Source organism: Macaca nemestrina, chromosome 8 (genome assembly GCF_043159975.1).
Source record: "Macaca nemestrina isolate mMacNem1 chromosome 8, mMacNem.hap1, whole genome shotgun sequence".
Classification (NCBI taxonomy): Eukaryota; Metazoa; Chordata; class Mammalia; order Primates; family Cercopithecidae; genus Macaca; species Macaca nemestrina.
The window spans coordinates 88,661,254-88,679,184 of NC_092132.1; the positions used below are offsets into that span (position 1 = coordinate 88,661,254).

The 17,931-nt window shown below is 36.4% G+C and overlaps 1 long non-coding RNA gene across 3 annotated transcripts in view; it reads right to left on the reverse strand.

Moving 5' to 3' along the window:
* Positions 1 to 13,054, reverse strand: part of LOC105482264 (uncharacterized) — a 35,281-nt gene extending 22,227 nt beyond the window's left edge. The window contains exons 1-2 of one of the 3 annotated variants that reach the window (XR_011607018.1): positions 12,947 to 13,054; positions 5,548 to 5,653 (exon numbers count right to left, since the gene is read on the reverse strand). This is a non-coding gene — a long non-coding RNA (uncharacterized lncRNA). Of the gene's footprint in view, positions 1 to 5,547; positions 6,390 to 6,518; positions 6,778 to 12,946 lie in introns of those variants that run through there. The other 2 variants (XR_011607017.1, XR_987509.3) reach the window with 2 other exon arrangements.
* Positions 13,055 to 17,931: the final 4,877 nt, after the last annotated feature.

Consider the following 17,931-nt stretch of genomic DNA (forward strand, 5'->3'; position numbering starts at 1 on the left):
TTGTTATATAGAGATCCCACTGGGGTTCATTTATATGGTGAAAAGTGAGATTCTAATTTTACTTTCTTCCACATGAAAAGGGAATTTTGTGAACATGAGTTATCAATAATTTACTTCTTTCATTGATTTGTAATGCAATCTTTAACAAATAAATTTCCACATATATTTGTTTCTCTTTCTGGAGTAAAGTATTTATTTATTGTTCTGTTGGCACCACAGAATAATAATGACAAGTCAATTTAAAAATGAAACAAAAAGCTTTAATTGGCACTTCTTCACAGAGATATGCAAATAGCCAGTAAGCACCTAAAGAGGTGTTCAATGTCATTAGTTATGAGGAAAATGCAAATCAAAACCACACTAAGATACTACTTTACACAAAATATTATTAAAAAGATGGAAAATAACAAGTGCTGGTGAGGATTTTTTAAATTTCTTTGGCATTATGTTTTTCTTCTTTTAAAATTGAAGTATATTTTTCATATACTATAAAATTCACCATTTTAAAGTGTGCAGTTCAGTGGTTTTTAGTGGATTCACAAAGTTATGCAAACTATCTCCAGCTATCTAATTCCAGAATGTATTCATCACCCCAAAAAGAAACCCTATACCCACCAGCAGTCACTTCCCATTTCTCTTTCCCCCATCTCCTGGTAACCAATAGTCTACTTTTTGGTTCTATGAATTTACTTGTTGTGGACATTCCGTATATTAATGGATGGAATTACACAATTTGTGGACTTTTGTGTCTGGCTTCTATCACCTACCAAAGTGTTTTCAAGGTCTATTCATACTGTGGCACATATCAATATCTCATTGCTTTTTATGACTGAATAATATTCTATGGCATAGATATACAACATTTTGTTTATCTATTCAACAGCTGATGGACACTCAGATTGTTTCTACTTTTTGGGTAAAAAAAATGTTGCAATGAACAGTCATATACTAGTTTTTGCATAAACATGTTTTTAATTCTCTTGGTTATTTGCTTACAAGTGGAATTGCTGAGTCATATAGTAAGTCTACGTTTTAACTTTTGGAGGAACTACAAAATTGTTTTCCAAAGCAACTACAACATTTTACATTCCCACCATCTATATATGAGGCTTCCAGTTTCTTCATATCCTCACCCACACTTCTTATTTTCTATCTTTTTAAAAATAATATTTTGTGTAAAGTGACATCTTAATGTGGTTGTGACTTGCATTTTCCTAATGACTAATGATGTTGAACAACTCTTTAGGTGATTACTGGCTATTTGCATATCTTCTTTGAAGAAATGCCAATTAAAGCTTTTTGTCCAGTTTTTAAATTGACTTGTCATTTGGTTGTTGAATTGTAAGAATTCTTTATATGTTTTAGATATTAAGCCTTTATCAGATATATGACTTGTAAATATTTTCTCCCATTATGAAGACTGTATGTTCACTCTCTTGATAGTGTCCTTTCTTGATAGTGTCCTTTGAAATATACAAGTCTTTTAAAATTTTGATGAATACCATTTTATCTATTTTCTTTGGTTGCTTGTGCTTTAAATATCACATCTAAGAAACCCTCGTTTGATCTAAGATCACTAAGATTTACACCTATGTCTTCTTCTAAGCGTTCATAGTGTTAGCTTCTTACAGTTAGGTCTTTGATCCATTTTCAGTTAACTTTGACTATGGTGTAAGGAAAGACCCCAGCTTCTTTTCGCATGCTTATATCCAGTTGCCTGTGCACCATTTGTTAAAGATTATTCCTTCATCAGTAAGTTGTCTTGGAACCCTTGTTGAAAATTAATTGCCCGTAAATGTTTAGGTCCATTTCTGGACTCTCAATTCTATTCCATTGATCTACGTATCTATCCTTATGCCAATACTACAGTCATGATTACCGTCATTTTTATTGTTTTGAAATTAAGAAGTGAGTCTTCCAGCTTTGTTGTTTTCAAAATTATTTGGGCCATTCTGGGTCCCTTGCATTTCCATATGAAATCCTGCCATTTTTTATGCAAAAGTTTAAAGTTAGCCTGCCATTTTTATGCAAAAAAAAAAAAATCCATCTGGGTTTCTGATAGAATTGCATGAAATATGTAGATCAGTTTGAACAGTATTGCCATCTTAACAATATTACATCTCCCAATCTATGAATTCTTCAGTTTCTAACAATGCTGTTTTGTAGTTTTCACTGTACAAGGCTTACACTTCTTTTCTTAAATTTATTCTCAAGTATTTTATTCCTTTTGATGCCATTATAAATAGAATTATTTTTCAATTTTATTTTTGGATTGCTTTTTGCTGGTGTAGAAATAAAATTGATATTTGTATTCTGAAAACCTTGTATTCTGAAACCTTGCTGAATGTATTTATTAATTCTAACAATTTATGTGTATGTGTGTATTCCTTAGGATTTTCTATATAGATGATCAGGATATCTACAAATAAAAATAGTTTCATTTCTTTTTTTTCCAATCTGTGTATCTTTTATTTCTTTTTCTTGCTTAATTGCCCTCCAGCTTTATTGAAGTGGGAGAAGTGGGAATCTTTGTCCTGTTTCTAATTTGGGGAGAAAGCTTTTAGTCTTTTACCATTAAATACTATGTTAGCTGTGTGTAATATATTGTTTTGACTGTAGACATTTTAATATTCGTTAGGGCAAATCCCCACCAAGAATTTTTTGAGATTTTTAAAACTTTCCAGCAACATTTATTTTTCCACATAAAGTTTAAATGAGCATATCACCTGCAAAAATGTGGGGGATTCTGGTTGCATTAAGCAGATACTCAATGTGATAAGAATGTACATTTTTATAGCGTTAGGGCTGATCATGCAGGAACATGGTATGTATTCTGACTTTCTTTCATGGTCTTAATTACCAGTTTTATACTTATCATATAGGTCTTATACCACTATTAAAGTTCCTCATAGATGTATCTATATATTTTTTAATTGAGAATATAAGGTTTTAAAACTGTACATCCAATGTATGGAGTTGCTTATTTCTTACCCTCTGCTTTGTCTTGACCAATTCTTGGTCAGGTTTCTTTCTTTCCTATAGGGCCCTGAATTCCTCTTGCTCCCAAAGCCTGAGAAAGCACAAAAACAGTGGAAAGCATCCTCTTTCTGAGCTTCTCCTGGGAACCGGGTAGCCACACAGAGAGCCCTTTTCCTGTGAGACCCCACTGGTCTCTTCCCTTTGCTTGTCCAGCCTTGCCTCTAAACATTCTACTAATCTCCGCTTGCTCCTCCTTTACCCTAGAACAGAAAAATCTTTTTCTGCTTGATTCTGAAGTGCTTGTGAATTTCTGAGACTGGAGCATTCTTCCTATTGCAATACTTTCTTTCTAATTAGTTTCCCTAGTGCATATAAAACCTTGGACCCACCTATCATACTTTTATTTAGGTCAATACATTGTTTTAATGGAATTTCTTATGTTGTCTCAGTTTACAATCAAATTATCTTCAAATAATTAGAATTTGTCTCTTCTTTTTCAATATTTATACTGCTTATTTCTCTTTCTTATCTTGTGTTAGTGAAAACTGCCAAAAACAATGTTGAATAATAACACAATTAGCAGGTATCATGTCTGTTTCTCAATATGATGGAAAAACCTATTATGTTGTTCAATTTAATGTATTAGTTGAGGTTAGGTTTAAGTTGTGCTGAGCTTAAATGTGCTTAAGAAAATGATTTTTCTTTTCTATTTTTCTTAGAGTTTTCCAGCTTAATCATGACTGAAATTTTATCAAAGGCTGCATTAATGAAATGTTTTAATAATTTTACATTTTCCAATAATGTGTTAATATAAGGATTTTTATTGATAGAATCCTAATGGTAAAGCCTTCTAGTATATCTGAAATAAAATGTATGTGTTTTTTAATATGCTGCTAAATTTTGTTTGCAAATATTTTATCTAGATTTTTTCCATATTTACAAGTAAAATGGACCTATAATTTTTATTTTTGATATTGTATCTTTATTAGATTTGTGTGTGGGATATAGCTCTACCTTGAGAAGTAGATAAAATGTACTGTAAGACCACGTTTTAAAATCTTTTCAAATTCTGTTGCGTGTATTGATATTGTTCCAAGAAAAAGATCTTAATAAACCATGACAGCAGTGTCCAAATTGTTTAATGTCCAGGATCAGGAGAGGCATTAGATCCTGAGAGGCCATTTTCTTCACCTCCTTTAAACAGCATCTTTCCTAAATCCAGAGCCTGGTTTTCCTACTAGTTCCTGACTATACCACCCATACTTATTACTCTTCTACTTGAACTCTTTTTTATTTTAGCATTATGTTAGTAGATTGTACTACATTGTTTATCACATATGTATATCATCTCCCAGAAGATATTACTGTCATTGTAATTGTATTTGCAAGGCCCCATTTCCTCCAAAGGGTTGTCACCACATGTCCTCTAAATGCTTTGCTGAATTGAAAAAAAAAAAGTATTATACAAAAATAATTTATGTTTCATATTCTGTTAATATTAGACCACCTTTCCAGGAAGCATTTATTACCATCGTAATTCTTCCAATATCATTTTTCAAATGTATCTAATGGCATTTATTACACTGTTTTGTAATTAAAGGTATATGTGTCTGTCTCCCAAATTCAAGGGTGAAGGCCAAAGCTTGTTCATGCTTGTGTACTCCATATTCACTGCAGCACCTGATTCACAATAGGGACACATTAAATGTGGTTGTGCAAATTAATAAATTGTGTCTATAAGCCTGTATCGTCAATTAACTCATCAACATTCATTAATAAATTCAAAAAAGCTGGTGTGTTTGAATACAATGGAAATCATTTACTTCAAATAATCACTCAGCAACTGGCATCATGAGTCCTACATTAGCGACTCCTCCAAAGCATTGTTCAACATTAGCACTAAACCTTCTCCCCTTAATAAAACAAACATCAGTGAACTCAAAATAGCATTCATGTAAGCATTCTAGAAAGATTAGGCTTGTTGACTTTTCATTAAATATGTTTGATTATGAATAAATTAAGAATAGGGTTCATTTTGTTTTAGAACCTCCATGAATGACATATTGTTCTACTTTTACAAACAGACCTGCCAGCTAACACTTGAAATTTGCTTCATTGGCTACATAAAACAAGTTTAAAAGACACGTAGTAATGTAGACACACTAGCTTTTTCCAACTTGGAAATTTTATTATGTTATTTTATCATCTAATCTTCAAATGCTAAGTGACAATCACAGTCCACATTGCTTTGTCATAATAAATGCTAATTCCAGTGACAATTCTGAGGTCTCTGCTCTTTAAAAAGGGGCAAAATTCTTAAAAATAAAATTGTAATTCATTTTAAGGAGCAGTTAAACTTGTCATTCTCTGTATAATCCCTTACAAGGTGTGAATAAAGCATTATTCATGGTTAAAGAAAAAAAGTTAAAAGCCACAAGGGGAAAAAAGATTCCTGTTTAAGCAAGAGGTAGCAGAAGTTGTATGGATAGAAAAAGATGACTCTGTTTCGCTGTATAGAAAGAACCACCTACAATAAGAGGCCATGAGGTCTCCTGCCCTTGAACTAACCTCACATAGGACGGATTCCTACGTTTCTTTGATGTCTTAGCAGCCATCGTGTCCAGCCTTGTGGGGAAGGCCTGAGGAAATCCGAGGACCCTATCAACTATTTGTCCTGTGAAACACATATGAAAGGCAAACAGCTCTGAGTATTTTATAACTGATAAGATCCTGGAAGTGCACAGAAGACACAAGATTCCAAAATCAGAAATTGTAAAGTCGAGTCCGTATTTCCCTCCTTACTCGCCTTAAATTCCATCTACTATCAAGCAATGAAATCACTTCCTAGCACACACTCATCCCCCATGCCTCTCCCCAAGTCACATTCCCTGAGCTAAGCCACCATCCACCTCCTCTATGCTCCCACCCTGCCGCTGGATGTGGCTGGAGAAAAAACCACAACCTTGCTCCAGATCACTTTCAACTCAGGGCCACTCACCACTGTGGCTGCCTCATGGCTGCCTGACTCTTTTTTCATCCATTCCTTTCACTCTTTTTCTCTTGCAAGACGAGTGTCACTTTCTGCTAATGACTTTGCTGCTTGCCCCACTGAGAAAGTCTTCCCAAGCATCCCAACCTCCTACTTTTGTGCTCACAGGCCGGAATTCTCTCCTGCTGCACAGTGTGCCTGCCCCTGTTCACTGACGTGACTCTGGCAATTCTCCTTCTTTCTGCTGCATCAGCAGTTCTCCTCTCCAGTCCTTTTTTTTTTTTTTTTTTTTTGATCACACTATAAATATGCTATTATTTCTTCCAAATTCAAAAGAGAATCCTTTTGGTCCTATTTCACTCCCCTGCCGATATTCCATTTCTCTCCTTCCTTAAACAGCAAAAGTCTTCAAGAGAGTTACCTATATTTGCTGTCTCTGATTTATGACCTCCCATATTCTTTTGACCCCGCTCCCACCAGGCTGTCACCCCCACTACTTTAAGCTGGCAGCTCTGGTTGAAATGACTAATGGTCAATTCTCAGCACTCACCTTATTTGACCGAAGACCATTTGAGACTACATTTGACTCCTACAGCACTGACCGCCACTTCTCAGTGTTTTCTTGGCCTCACGTTATCTCTCTGACCCCTCAACACTGAGTGTCCTAGGGCTCACTCCTTGAACCTCTTCTGTTTTCTTTCTGCACTCATGCAACCTCATTCTAATCCTGTGATTTTAAATATCATTATATGCCGAGGCTCTATAATTTGTATGGCTATCCAGAAGCTCTTCCTTGAATTTCTGGCTCCCATAGCCAACTTTTACACAGCTCCACTTGGGCACATTTTGACCAGCTCAAACTTGACATGTCCAATATTAACCTCTTAATTCCTTTATCCCAAATATGCTCTCCTATTGTTTCCTCCATGTGTGATAATAAGTAAATTATTCCTAGTGCCCAAGCCAAGCACCATGGAATCACCCTTGATTATTTGCCTTCTGTTATATTGCCCATTCAATTCCTATTGAAATTCCATTAGTTCTACCTTTGGATAGATCCAAAACCCTACCACTTTTCACCGTGTTTTCTGCCACTACCCTGGTTCAAGCGACCTTCATCTCTCACCTGGATTATTGCTTAAGTAACACAAAGGACTGGTTTATCAAATCAGGCCATCAAATCAAAGGTGTTATTCAGTGTCAAGCTACACTAATAATAATAATATAAAGGGTACAAGTACTCATGAGATGAAACAGAGAGGCATTCAATATCAATGTCTCTCTCTCTGTTTCATCTCATGATTACTTGAGATTCCCTGATCCTTCCTTCTCTTCTCAGAAGCACTCTAGCCCAGTGTAGCAGATGAGGTTTTAAGTGAGGTCTGCAGTAACCAGATTTTTACAGATGGGAGGATTTTGATCATGAAAAGTAGCATGCATAACACATTCAAGGGAGGCTATGCCTCATAAATCTACAAATGCAGGTTTGTTTACCACAAGCAATGCTAGAAACCAGATATATCCTGGTGAAAGCACTCCAGAGATGACGACAGTTCTGCTAGTACAAACTACTTTGCTTTGCGGCCAGGAAGTCTGCCATTACTCTGTTTGCAAGGAGAACTGATTGAGTCAATGCCTTCTTTCTTTTCCAGGAGTGTGGTCCCTAATTCCTACTTCACATAAAGGAAGTGAGTGAATTATAGATTTCTTGTTTTATATAAATAAGATCTATTTATTTCCCAGCAGTAATAATCTTTCTCAATAAATTGATTTTCCTGTTCTTTTCTTGGCCCCTTACTCAATCTACTCTGAAGCAGCAACCAAACTGATCTCTGTAAAAAGTCAGTCAGATCATGTTACCTCTTTGCAAAAGCCTTCAAATGGCCAGACCCGCTTCTGTCACAGGGCCTGAGGATTGCTTTTCCTTCTGAGTTGCATCACCTCCTCCAGATGCACACTGAGCCTACTCCTTACCAACCTTAGGTCACTCTTCAAATATCATTTCCTTGGCCACCCTATGGAAAATTACAATTCTCCCCAAAACAATCACACAGCATATCTTACTTTCCTGTGTAGTTTTGTTATTAGAACTTATCAATCTCGTGGGAATGCAGGCTTCATGAGGTATTTTTTTTTCTGTCTTATTCTCCACTATATACTCAGATCCTATCTAGAAATATGCCTGGCATACTGGCATGTAACAAGAACTCAATAAACATTTGCTGAATAAATGAATACATTGTCCCACTCTCATTTTTAATTTCCTTTAAATTGTGAGTTTTTAACAAATTTTAATAAGGTGAGTGTATAGTTTGGATGTGTGTCCCCACCCAAATCTCACATTGAAATATAATCTCCAATGTTGGAGGTGGGGCCTGTTGGGAGGTGATTACATCATGGGGGTGGATTTCGCCTAAATGGTTTAGCACCATCCCCTTATTGCTATCCTCATGATAGTGAGCAAGTTCTTGCGAGATCTGGTCATATAAAAGTGTGTGGCACCTCCCCCCTTCTCTCTTGCTCCTGCTTCGCCGCTTGCCTACCATGAAAGCTCCTGCCTCACCTTTTGCTATAGTTGGAAGCTTCCAGAGGCCTCCTCAGAAGCAGATGCCAATGTTATGCTTCCTGTACAGCCTGCGTCACTATAAGTCAATTAAACCTCTTTTCTTATGAACTACCCAGTCTCAAGTATTTCTTTATAGCAATGGGAAAATGGCCTAACAGCTACTAATTTAATAGTGCAATTCCTTATTTTCTCAGAGAAACACCTCTTGGTTTATTCAAAATTTTTTGTTTGTTTTCTAGTGCATTATATTCCATTTCAAATTTTATTCTTTTTTTCAGACCTGTTTCTTAATTCTTAAGATAAAAAATTAATATATTGACATCCTTTTTTAGGTTAAATAAGTAATTTTGTAATATACATATTATACATATACAGTATAATATACCCATTTCTCGGAGCTTAGCTTTAGCTGTAGACTCTTAGGTTTATATATATATATATACACACACACACACACACACATATGTATATATATGTATTTATATGCTCAGTGTTTAACTATTTTTCTCCAACATTAGTTTTCATTTTCCTTTTAACCAAGAGTTAAGAGAGCATGATAAAAATTTCTAGCTTATAAAAAGTTTCATTTTTCCGTCATTAATATCATACAAATAAGGTCAAATGACCAGAGAACACATACACCACCCAGTGGAGGGAATACCCACTGAGGAAATCTCATGGAGACAGCAGCAGAAACAGGGGTGCAGAGGTTCTCTTGCCACTGCATTCTAGGGCATAATATATGGATTTAGAAGGTTTGGATGTTGACGCTGGGCAAGTGACCCCAACCTTTAGATCTGGAGCTTTTCAGCTTCCTGATAAGGGAAGTACTAGCACCTCCCCTGCTGTGGCCAAGAACCAGGACACAATAGTAATACAAAGTGGCAGAGCTTTGGCTCCAGGCCTGTCCTGCCAGCTCAGCTTCAGTTTGGGAGACTCACCAGCCTGTCCCTGGCATGACTGGAGCCTGGGTTCCAAACCTTGGGTTGTAGCTGTATGGTGTGCAAGAATCAGCGCATCAGCATTCATGGTTAGGAAAACATCAGCCTCTCTCCTGGCATGATTGAGGACAAGGTTTCAAATGTGAGAATGTCCGGGATTGCTTGCCTGGGTACTGGGCTAAAGCTGGATTCCATGGATCTTTTTAGAAGGCCAATCCTTTTTCTGGAATGTTAGGCTGTAAGAAGTCAATCTCAGCCAAGTTAACCCTTACATTTCAATTTGTAGTTCAATATTAGTGATTTAAATTTTTGCCTGAATTTTTCCTCTCTTTGTAATTTACTTAAATTCCTTTGGGGGCTATGTATGTTAGGTCAAAATTTAATGGCATTTAAAACAACTTAATTCACCAATTTAAGTGTGTAAAGTTGGATAAGTGTATGTGTGTGGTCAACCCTAATAATTACATTGCTTAGATTAAGAGCCTTATTAATTTTTTGACTACATGATCTTTTATGGAATAAAAGAATTGAGTTAAACATTTTAACTATTTTTTCCATGCCAGATCTTTGTATATTTTCCACAGTTTTGCACTTTCAAATGCTGTGTTATTTAGTAGAAATAAAATAAATGAACATTAAGTCTTCATATGGGTTTGTATACATTATTTTAAGCATTCTCGTTAGGAATTAGTTAATTTTTTATTCCGACTTATCTAAACATCATGACCCCTACTTTATTTTGTTTGCCTTTGTCTAACATATTTTTGCCCTTTTAATCTTTCTATGCCATTTTGTTCCAGGCGTATCTCTTGTAAATAGCCTGTAGTTCACAACTTTTAAAGTCATTCTGTGAGTATATTGTCATTGGTGGTTTATTTATATTTATAGTATAATAGTTTAGCCTTAATGCTGTAAATTTATTTTATAATATAAATTCTTGATTTTATTACTTCCTTTTCCCAGCTATAGTTGCAATGCAATTCTTTTTGCTTTCGTTTGGTGTATTTCTGGGTTTTTCCATTATGCTAATAGGGAAGATTTATAATTACTTTTGGTACTGTTGGCAAGTTTTTTCCTTTCTTTTTTAATAGTGACACTTTATGAATTTTTTCTCTTTTTAGAAATTAAAAAATGACACTAGGTACTTTATTTAAATGTCTCTGTGATGATTCATTAAACTTTTAGGCAGCATTTATTTACTCCCAACTATAAAAAGGAGAATGTGAAGACACTTATAGTTCCCACTATAACCAAAAAATACACTTAATCATCCTAATAATTATTTTTCTTATAATGCAGACCTGTACTATTACCTCATATTATGTAATGATAAGCTCCACAGTGGTTTGACCCTGTTTCTATTTCTCAGTGGTCTCAGGGTTCATTGCCATTCCCCAACTCCTTTTCAGCTTTTCATTCTCTATTTAGTTCCATTTTGTGTTTGGCTGTATTTTATCTTATCTTCAAGGATTTTCTTTTCAAGAGATTCCATGGTCATTATATTCTTCAAGCCTTTGCAAGTGGAATAGATCTGTTGCGGTCATCTATCAACAACAAAGTAACAACTCGGCCATGTAATCCCTGGGTCACACTGCCTTTTCCCCTTCTGGGCCCATAGGTACTGCTCTACTGTCTTCTGGCAGTGACTGCTGTCCTGGAAATCTCAGTGGTCTGTGAGGTTGCGCCCCTCAGAGGTGACTTCCTCCTACCATTGTGTCCACAGAAACTTTTGTTGAGTTGTTGCTGACATTCACTAACTTTACAAGGATCTATTTCATTCTCTATAGTTTTTCTTGGAATATCTTTCCATGTACAAATTTAATTCTTTATTTTAGACATCTTTTCCTCCTTAATATCACTGAATATTTGGGAGTTTTATATCATCTCTTCCCATTTTCAGGAATGCAATTCTGTTTATGAGGATTTCTTTGTTTCTCTATGTTTCATCTTTTCTTGAAACATTTTTATCTTATTTTTTTCCATTGTATTTTATATAATATTTTCGTGTTTATTCTCTGTATCCCTGATTCCGTTTTCAGTTACTATTTTTTTCTTTCCCTCTTTAATTGTAGATTTATTGCTAAATTCCGTGGTAGTTTTATTGCTAAATTTTAGTTTACTGCCAAGGTCTGCCAGCTTACTTTTCAATTTTTTACATGGGCTTTTCTTACTTTATTTAATCAATATTTTCCTTTGAAAATTTGTTTTAATAGTTATCATTCCTTTAAAATATTTTGCAAGTATAGAAATAGTCTTTCTTCTAAATTTTATTTTTCTGTTTCCTGGAATAATTCTTCTAATGTGCATTTTTTGTCTGCTCCTTGCTTGTTATGCCTATCCCTAAGTATTGTTTTCAAATAATATCTATGAAGAGCGTTCATGTGGATTCTTTCTACTTGCTTCTCATTTTTAAACTAAGACCATTCCTTCTAGGGCTGCTGTTCACTCAAGCCTGGGATGGGGGACTTGGTTGAAAAACAGATGTCAGTGAGCAGAGAATGTGAAATGTTCTTCTTTTTTCCTTCCTTCCTTCTTTTCTTTCTTTCTTTTGTGGCTTGATGCACCATATCTGCTACTTCCTGTGACTGGGTATGTCTCTCTGCAAGCATGTTATACTGCTCACTTTGGGGTGAGCATTTCACTCTGAGACATCTAAGTGGTTCCTGGTGTTGCAGTAATAAACATATAGATCTATGTATATTAAACACTTGAGTGTTGTTTTCTCCTGTTTCCATTCCCTTATCTCCAGACTATTTCTCATTGTAAAGAGTATAGTTTGCAGGACATTAGGAAAACATGGAATTCCTCTTCAGAACCTTCCCCTCTGCTTTTCTGCAGTAGGAAACTATACTCATCTCCTCCCCGCCTCACCCACCAAGGATATGCCCAGTTTTTCCCCTGGACTGTCCACCTTCTCCAAATGGTAGTTGCTGCAGTCTACTTAAATTCTGGAACTATATGGCCTGGCTCTCAATGTTTTTCCTCCATTGGGTCAAGGTTCACCATATTTGGATGTATTGTTCAAAGGCTGTACTTTGGAGGTTTAGCCAGTTCCTTGTTTCTCAAAAATGTGGGTTTGTAGTTCTTGTTCTCTTTTTTTTTTTTTTTTTTTTTTGAGGCGGATTCTTGCTCTGTCGCCCAGGCTGGAGTGCAGTGGCGCAATCTTGGCTCACTGCAACTTCTGCCTCCCGGGTTCAAGTGATTCTCCTGCCCCAGCCTCCTGAGTAGCTGGGATTACAGGAGCCCGTCACCATGCCCGGCTAATTTTTGTATTTTTAGTAGAGATGGGGTTTCACCGTATTGGCCAGGCTGGTCTAGAACTCCTGATCTTATGATCCACCCACCTCGGCCTCCTAAAGTGCTGGGATTACAGGCATGAGCCACCGTGCCCGGCCTGTAGTTCTTGTTCTCTTTGTTGATAACTGTGTGTTTCAGAGAAGAGAACAGAAGAAAGAGCATGCTATTTCTTACCAGAAGCATTCCAGTTGTTTTTTTTCTTAAGCTAATAAATCATTGTCATTACGCTTGACTACACTCCTAGTCTCTGGTCACATGTCACGTGGGATGGCATCTGCGAACTCTGAGGTGTTCATGAGTTGCTTAGCAACCAGAAGTTCTTTTATTCCTCCCAACAGCCTGCCCCAACCCTATCCCTACATGGCCCAGCCCACCCTGCCTTAAAATAGAATGTGTGGTACCATGAGTCACTTGAAAAATGGTTCTCTCACTAAGAGAAAGCCCTCAGCTTCCAAAGGGCAGCACTTATCAAGAGGAGATTGAGAGGGGGATGTGTTGAATAGGAGGAGGAAAAGACACCAATATTGACAGTAGATATAAAATGAACTATTTATAAATTAAGGAAATGTATATAGGTCAGCAAGACGTTGAAAGAAAGGCAAGACAAGAAGGTGGAAACAGAATATATATATATTTTTTGTGTCACAAAAGTGAGATGATCGTAGCACATATTTGGAGTTTCTGCACATAAAGCAGAGTCCAGATGAGAGGAAGCTGCATATGCCCAGACACTTTTAGTTGCCTTAATCACATAATTTTCCATACGTTAAAAATACTAAAAAGAGAAAAAGTACATGTAAATGAGGTAAATAGTAAATAGGAGGTGGAGAATCACACGGTCTAGCCAACTCACTTTGGTGTAAGGACTGGAGGGGGTTTGTGCCCAGAGATGATGTCATGAGGGCCAACTTGACCTGCGTTTAAATGGATCAGGTGGGGTATGTGCACACAGGGGCTTCTAGGACCGTGCAGATGGTGCAGGCTGTCTGGGGCAGAGCAGCGGCGTGAGTCTGTGGTCCTGGTGCCCTCTCCGTGCTTTCTGAATATATTGGTCTGCTCTGTAGGCACAGTGGGAGTAGGACAGGGACTCACTAGAAATGTTTATGCCCCAGAAGTGACTATTAATAGAAAGGAATGGAAATAAGAGCACTTGGGTGAGAACATTGTATTTTTAAAATGCATAATCATTTTATATGCTATTTTATACACAAAAAGTAACATGTTTTCCAGATATAAAAGTAGCTTGTTTCTCAGGCATCAGATAACTTCTACATGGGATATGCCAAGATTAAGAGATAAATCTTTTTTGTTTCCAAATTAATAAACATTTTTGTGAGATTTATATAAAACCTGTAAAATAAAAACCAACTACAATGCACATGGGAGGTAGAAAACTTTTAACTAGTGCTATTCAAAGGGAAATAGTTACTATATAGAGATAATTAACAAAAATATATTTAATACAGTTACATTAAAAATACTCCTATGTGTGAGACTTTAATATTGGCAATTTTCTAAATAGCAATAATCTGATGATTTATTAAGTGCGAATTATAGGTGAAATTATCAACATCTCTCAAGTCAGGCAGGATAAATCAAATTTTAACTAAGCACATTGTTTCGTTTTATAAATTTCTTGTTAAATCATTTTTTAGAGATAGATGTCTCACTACATTGTCTATACTGCTCTCAAACTCCTGGCCTCAAGTGATCCTCCCATCTTAGCTGTTCCGGTAGCTGGGACCACAGGTGCGCAGCACCTCTCCCAAATTTTACACACATTTTTAAGATTGCAACATACTCCTCAGTGATAAACCTAAGCTAAAAACAGAAATCTTGCCCATTATCTTCGTAAACACCATCTCCAATGAGTGAAATTTCTGTACATCTCTTTCACAAGTCATGGGGACTTCCCACAGTTGTCTGATTCACAAATTTAACTTCTTTTTGGTTAAAAAAGTGATTATTGATATTTACAAACAGACTGTATGTTTTCCTGGCTTTTAAATAAAATAAGAACACTAAATATAGAGTAGTTAGGTGGGAAAATATAATGGTTCATAAACCACGTCCAGGTTGGCATACCACTATTGCCACCTGGGCAGATGAAACCCTCAGGGTTGGAAACTGAGGCATGCTGGACTGTATCCTCCAGGTAATGCATCAGCAATGCCAGTCAAATCCCACTCACATTTTAAAGAAATTTACGTTATTTTTGCTCTGCGAAAAAATAATTGTAACAGGTCTTCTGTGCTCTAGACAGAAACGGAAGAAATCGACCTTTGGCAAGCTGCTTTTAAGCTGTACTCAAATAGAGATATTATCTATTAATAAAAGCTAATGTCCTGATCAACAGAACTAGAAGATGATAATAATTAATCATAAATATCATCAAAAATAGTTCCTCACATTTGACAATATAATTTCACCTATATTGTCTCAAGTTAGTATGCTTTAAATTTCTGTGCACAAGTCTCTTTAGCATCCCTTGAAAAAAACTGTTTTCTAATTACATGTCATTTAATGCTAAGACTCTATGAGATTTCTCTCTAGCCTCTGAAACAGCGAGCTGTATTAGCTTCAAGATCTATGCCAACTCATATAAAGGGTCAAAATTACAGACATGAAAAATATATACAGAAGGGGCCGGGCGCAGTGGCTTATGCCTGTAATCCCGGCACTTTGGAAGACCCAGGCAGGTGGATCACGAGGTCAAGAGATCGAGACCATCCTGGCTAACACGGTGAAACCCCGTCTCTACTAAAAAAATACAAAAATATTAGCCGGACATGGTGGCGGGGGCGTGTAGTCCCAGCTACTTGGGAGACTGAGGCAGGAGAATGGCGTGAACCCGAGAGGCGGAGCTTGCAGTGAGTCGAGATCATGCCACTGCACTCCAGCAGGACAGACAACCTGCCTTGGTCGTATGTCAAGTTTCCTCATATACCTGGGCACATTACTAAGCCCTTTGAGCTGCTGCATTTTCACCCTGCAGATCCTAGTGCTGAGACATGTTGTGCTCATTGTGCTAACTATAAAATAATTCTTGATAATTGATGGGGAAACTCCCCTAACTTCTCAGCTAATGTATCTTAGCTCTTCTTGGACCATTGTTCTTCTCTGTAAATTCTAGAGTCAACTCTGCTGAGATTGGGAGAGGGATTGCTTGAATCTGTAGAAAAATGTAGAGGAGATGTGATATCTTAATGATATTGGGTCTCCATAGTGATAAGCATGGTGTGTTTCTCTATTTATATAATTGTTAACATCGTCTGATAAATTTGCATAATTTTCACCATACAGGTTTCACACTTTAGTTAAATTTGTTCAGTTAAATGTTATATTTTCTGTGGCTTCTATAAATGCTATTTTTTACTTTATCATACACATTTCTAATTGATTTTTACTGGTGTGCACGAATACAATTAATTTGTGTAATTTCATTTCATAACTAGGCAGAGAGGTAGACAATCTTATTATTTCTATTAATTTATTTGTAGATTATTCTGGAGTTTTAGGTAGGTAGATAGAACATCTGTAAACTATATTTATTCATTCTTTTCAATACACATACATTTTATCTTTTATTTCTTTTTATTTTTCCTTACTGCACTGGCTAAGGTCTCCCGTACATTGTTGAGAAGTCTCCAGTACATTACTGAATGTACTGGAGACATTTAACCGTGTGAAAGTAGTGAGCATGATTTTCTGCTTTCTATTCTCAAAAGGTGGTGTACTCTAAGTTTTTAGCAGCTACCCTTTACTGGTTAAAAAACAAATCCCTTCTATTCATACTTTGTTTATAATTTTGTTAATTTTATCAAAAAAATTTTTTAGCAGCCATTGAGAATATCATATGTTTTGTTTTGTTTTTTGAGATAGAGTCTTGCTCTGTTGCCCCACACTGCACTCAGGCGGGAGTGCAGTGGTCTCATCTCAGCTCACTGCAACCTCGGCCTCCTGGGTTCAAGCAATTCTCCTGCCTCGGCCTCCTGAGTGGCTAAGATTACAGGAGCCCGCCACCATGCCTGGCTAATTTTTGTATTTTCAGTAGAGATGAAATTTCACCATCTCAGCCACGCTGGTCTTGAACTCCTGACCTCAAGTGATCTGCCCACCTCAGCCTCCCAAAGTGCTGGTATTCTAGGCATGAACCACCAGGCCTGACTGAAGAATATTATATGAATGAAATAATGAGATGATCACTTTCTCTTCAATTTGTTTGTGGAAAGAATGATATATTAATTATCTAATGCTAGATGACTTTAAAATTCTAGGAAAAAAAACCTGAATTTGATCACTATGTATTATATTAGCAAACTGAATTCAGTTGCTAATAATTTAAGATTTTTATCAATATTCACGAGATTGGCCTATATTTTTTCTTTCTCGTACTATTCTTCTCAAGGTTAAACTAGCTTCAAAGAGTAGAGAAATATTCCTTCTTTATCTGTAGTCTGGAAAGATTTCTATATCCTTTGAAAGTTTGGTAGAATCTGCTTGTAAAATCTCAGGCCTGGTGCTTCGCTCCTGGGAATATTAAACCACTGATTCAAATTCTTTAACGGTTATAGGACTGTAATGTTAAAATTTTCTATTTTTTTCTAGGTAGAGTTTGGTGAGTTATATTTTTCTAGGAAGTTGCCTATTTTATTTATGTCAGTGGTTCTCACCCAGGGGTGATTTTTGTTTCCCAGGGACATTTAGCCACATTTGTAGACAATTGTGGGTGAGGTCTGGGTGCTATTGGCAACGAGTGAATAGAGGCCAAGGATGCTGCTAAACACGCTACAAAGTACAGGACAGTCCTCTGCCCCACCCCACCTTCACACACACACACACACACACACACACACACTCTCTCTCTCTCTCTCTCTCTCTCTCTCTGTCTCTCTCTCTCTCTTTCCAAGAATTATTCAACCTAAACAGAAACATGACTGAGATTGAGAAAATTGGTTTAAGGTTTTAAATTTGTTGGCTGAGTTATATAGTAATAGCCTTCTTTTAAATTTCAGCTAGACATTTTTGTGTTCCCCTTTTCATTCCTAATGTTAATTTACACCTTCTTACTTCTTATTTTCCAATTAACATCACTAGTGTTTTTCTGTTTTATTTATGTTCTCATAGTACCAAGTTGTAGCCTTGATGGTTCTCATTCC